Source organism: Daktulosphaira vitifoliae, unplaced genomic scaffold, assembly GCF_025091365.1.
Source record: "Daktulosphaira vitifoliae isolate Bord-2020 unplaced genomic scaffold, ASM2509136v1 Scaffold_1, whole genome shotgun sequence".
NCBI lineage: Eukaryota > Metazoa > Arthropoda > Insecta > Hemiptera > Phylloxeridae > Daktulosphaira > Daktulosphaira vitifoliae.
Window position 1 is genome coordinate 86,116,368 of NW_026099572.1, and position 5,638 is coordinate 86,122,005.

The following is a 5,638-nucleotide window of genomic DNA, read 5'->3' on the forward strand; positions in this document are numbered from 1 at the left end:
ATATATATATATAATATATATAGATAATAAAATTTATAATGTATTATATTTAAAACACTTTCATCACACATAATTAATGATAAAAATACTAATTCCCGAAAACTTTATTACAACTCATCTTTAAATATAATTGTCAAATAGAATAATTTTTTTTAGAATAGCAAACAAAAGTTAAGCGTTTTACATTAATATTAAGCAATAACAAATACCTGATGGAATATATGAGCTATTTTTTTAGACTTTAATTAATATTAATGGGTTTTAATTTGAATGTACAAAGATTTCAGATATTACAGAACATTTTCAAAAATCAAAAAAGTAAAAAAAAATTTGTATACATATAGTCAAACCCTTACTGTGAATAGGTTTTCAAATTATTTTTATAAATAATACATAAAAAGAAAAATTATTATCTCTAGTATAATCTATACATAATAAAAATGGTACAAAATAATGAAGAATAATTACGATAGTTATCTACGTAATCGAAGCTTAGCGTTGTTAATTGTTAATTGAGTATTATCTATAATTATTATAAATTCGTCATTTGTCCTATTTTCATAAATTCTTTATTCTTAAAATAATAAACACGAATTTACAAAAAAATGTTCAATTGTTTAATATATCAAGAAGTCATCATCATCACCTTAGCCTCTATCTCAACTATCTGAGGTCAGCTTTATTGATTTGAACCTTATTGATTTCAAAACTTATTGATTTGAAAGATTTTTACACCGGCTTTCGACTTGCTGCAACATCATTATGGTTCAGAGAACTAGTATGGTGGCAAGATGTGTGTTTAAATTCCTGTATGGTCACCCATTCGGTAACAAATAGCAATCAATGCAGCTGAAAATTAGCGCTACAGCGTTGACTAAATGATCACTGAGGCATATCAATTTAATATATTAAGAAGTATTTTTACCAAATTTTAAATTTTTTATAATAAATATTTATTTTTATAAATTTAATTGAAGCTAAAAGGTATCCGGTTTCTTTTCCCCTACATAATAACACTAACAAAAATATATGTTTAACTGTTTTGTTTATAATTAGTAAGTTTAAAAAATGTATTTTTATTTTATAATTTTTTAATTTAATATATAGTTTTTTTCTAGTGGCCACATGTTTAACTAGAAATTATTAAATAATTTTGTCAAATACCATTTCAAAATGTATCATACTGTATTGTGTACATTACATATAAATAATATATTTGATGGTAAATGTTAAGTATTGTCGTACGTCGGTAGTGCCCCAACGTAGACACAAAGGTTTATTAAAGTTTTATATATATATATATTGACGACGAGTTCGTCGTCCGAGCTCTTCTCGAGTCCTCCCGTTGGATAAACTGATCAGCCCCAATCTCTCTAATTAGTGGACTACTAAAGGGGTAGAGTTTAGACCCGTCAGCACAGTCTAGCTCAAAAGTAGCAGACTGAAGGGTGGCTCCTTGTCAGCCACCAGCACAACTACCTTTTTACTATACCCACTAAAGGACAGTTAAGCCCAAACACTAGCCAGCTCGTTCACTAATTATCAAGATTGACTAAAGGACCAGCAGTCCAACCTAGACTCTAGCCGCACACACACACACAATTTCGAGATCACCGTGAATATAAAATATTTGCGCTAAGTCCAGATTTTTAAATAGTTATTTTATTTACGAAATGTATCAAACACAAAGTCAAATATAATATAATAATTTAGCACAAAAATTAATTAAATCTTATAAAAAAAATATAAAGTTATTCTTACATCAACGACCTAACCCGTAACTCGACGTTTCTTCGACCAAAACGTCCAGTCTCGTCTCGCCCAGTATCGTCCCGTGTCGTCCCCCTATACTTTTCATGTTTCCCTTTTATGTTCTTTTTCCCATCATTATTAATTTGCTTACCCTGCATTTCCCTTTTATATGGAATTATTATATTGCTTAAGAGTTCAAAAATTGCTTACTACTATTGTAAAGTTTATATTATACTAAAATCGACGTAATTCAATACTTCCTCATCTAATTACTACAGTATGAACTTGGTATTTGGATTCAAAAGTATATTAATGAGTCATGGCGTACTTTTACACACATAATGTTTTTGAATTAGTTTTGTCTGAATAAGAGTTTTTTTTGTATATATAGGAAACTACTAAAATAATTGAAAACAATGATGCAGAAAATTCACTTTGTCTTCGACTGTTAATTAAGGGTTATTTTTTAGAAGAAAAACTTGTGCGTATTTAATGTAAATTCTATATAACTTTAAAATAAAACTAAAAAAAATTTACATTGCCGAAATACTTAATAGGATATTTGATTGTCTTTGAGTTGTATAGATTAATAGGATAGGCTTTTACAATTTCAAAATAAAGAATTTAAATTAAACAATAGGAAAAAATGGTCAAAATGATATAACTCTAAAACAAGTAATATAAAACGATAACTATTCAAGTAGGGTTTTTTATGTAATACATACATTTAATCTCATCTATTACAACAAAAACATCCCTTAGAAATATAAACGGCGCTATCGTGTGTACAAGATATACTGTTTCTTGAGAAAAGTTGCTTAGAGCTACTTATAAATATTTATTGAACGCTAAAATTGGGCTATAGAAAAGTGTTGTTATCTGTCTACATCATGTAATATTCACGTGGATCCTCAGAAAGAATTGGTGAAATGCACCAGCAGCCTGAAGCAGTCCGGTTGATGAATTTTATTCTTCTTCATGTATTTTTCTCTTTCCTAGTAATAAAATAGTACACGAGCCCTGGTTTTAAATCTATAGGGAAATACAGTTATCTAATAATAACTGATGCAGACAAAAACAAAAAAACCATAGAATGTTTTAGTATCAATTTGAAGCATTAAAGGTATTGTACTTTTGCTATAATACAGAGTGATCGGTTTATCATAAACTACTTGATTACTCGAAAAATAAATACAATAATGGGAAAAATATTTCGGTTTTTTATAGTTTTGTATATTTCTTGATTAATCAGCTATACAATACTTTTTAGAATCATCTTTTATAACTTATAGGAGTATCAACTTAATTTCTTTAAACGTACATAATTTACTGGCTTATTTAATGATCTCATTAAATAAATAACTGGTCAATAGCAACTTTTGGATCAGTACTCTGGAAGTCATTCTCATTTTACATCTAAACGGGAATAATATTACAGCGAGGAAATGACTAGTGATAAAAATAGTTGTACCCACCTTCATCTCCAGTCCTAACTTTAAATTATTAATAATTTCTGTAATATTGATCCAAAAGTTGTTATCGACCAGTCATTTTCTTAATTACCTTAACGAACTACATCGTGGGTTGTGCAGGTATTGGATTGTGTAAAATCTTTTAATTCAAGTATTTGTGTTTATGTTGAGATTTAAGTGAAATCTAGTATAGTGTGAAATAGCAAGTTCTTTGACAATTTTGATGTTTAAATCTTTGTGTAGATTGTTGTTTGCTACTTACCATGTTGAATGGTACGAAAATGCACCATTATATTTGGAATATTAACAATATAGCTAAGTGTAATACCAAATTAATAAAATTTAACTTCAATATTTACGAGGGTATTTTTTCTAAAAAGCAAAAAATTGTTCTTTTAGTATATTTAATTCTTAAGATACAAGAAGAAACGGTACGCCTGAGTAATGATTTGCACTTCATTATTTGACTACTCTAATAAACTGTGAAATTTATATAACATTTTTTTTTTTCATAGAAGTTATTTGGGGAAATTCTGTGAATTTTATTTGAAGATATACATACTTACTTAACTTGGATAATGTTCATTCACGTTTTATTGGCAAGATATGCAAATTATTCAAAAATTTAATGAAAGTAAAAATATAATGGAATAATTTGTAATTTTCTTTTATTATGGGTTAAGCGTCTTCAGGTAATTTTTTAAACTGAAATGGGATCTGATTTAAAGAGACTGAAGTACTTTGCTCCTAAAAGTTTCAACGTAGCTATTTTTCATCAAGTAGTTTAATTTGAAATGATTTTTGTTGATTCTAAATAAAAAATTCTGTGCACACTATTACATCGTTTAATAATGTGTTTTTCTACCAATCCTTGTGTTTTCCTAACTATAAATGATATTACTATAATATTACTATAATATTAGTTAATTAAATATTTTTGTTATAATAAGGAAATATGTTCTTAAATTTTTTTTTTAACGAAAACTATTAAAAATATTAAATCAAAAAGTCATAAAAAAATTACTAAAAAATCATGGATACATATTTCGGGAACAATGTTACCATTATCAACGCTAAACACATACTGACACATAGACCAAAAAAATCCCCTGTATACTTCAAGTGATATTATAACTAAGCGATATTATCAGATTTTGCCAGTATACACAAGTTTAATAATGAATTTTTTAGTGAGCCAACATCCCAATTAATTAAATTGTTCTTATTTTTAAACATTTCTATTACCTCCTTTATATTGAGATCTTTATAATTATTTACATTACTAATTAGTTTTATGATTTTAATGGATTATGTGTCAATAAATGTTCAACCATAAGAGATTTAGCAACTTCTTGATTTTTGATGTTTTTTAGGTGTTCTTTAAACCTGATGACCCCTATATTTCTTTTTGTTTGTCCTATGTAACCATCATTACAATTTTTATATTGTATTTTATAAATTCCTGATTTCCCTCTTTTTCTACTTTATCTTTAGGGTTACTTAATAAATCTCTTAAACTATTACATTTAGACGTTACTAAAGTAATATCGAAATTCATAAAAATTCTACCAAGTCTATTTGAGATGCCGGAATTATATAAAATGGGCAATCTAATTACTTTTGTTTCCTGGCACTAATAAATGTACTAGCCAGTGGTCGAAGTGGGGGGGATACGAAGGAATGCCAGCCCTCTGCTTTTTTTAATTTACATTTTTCATACTTCTACTTATTATCTCTAAAATAATACATCCCCCTTTATATTATTCAATGTGTATTCAGATTATCGATTTATATTGATGTTGTTAATGAAATTAAAAATGGAATTTTTAACAATTATGAATTATTCCAATGTTTCTTTTAAATGAGTTTTGTTAAGAAAAGAGTTTAGTATTTTTTTCGTTTAAATTAGACTATGTGACGCCTAAATTAATTAAACCTAAGCGTCATTTGCTATAAAATTATGTCGATAAGATAACAATAAGAGTATAATCTTGATTCAACATGAGTTATTTTTAACCCACTCTATAGAATTACCCAACAGCGTTTTGTGATGATGAGCAGCAGCTGTAAACTGTATTGTGATTTGTGATAAAAACAATATACGTAAGGTTATTTGTATTTCAAATAATCCAAAATATTCAGTATTTCAGTGTTGCGAATAATTAATTAGTTAATTTAAAAAATTTAAATGCCATATATACGCTTAATTATTCGTCATAAACTCATATTTTTTATGTGCGATTTTGCGGTATAAGATTAAGTAAAAAAAAATAAAATAGGACTTAACACATGTCATTATTAAATTGGTTAACAAAGTTGAACTCAAATGCAAATAATTCGACTTCAGACTTGGCAAGTCAAGAGGAAACTCCAGAAAAAAAATCAAAAATGTCTCTTTGTAATTATGGTGAGGA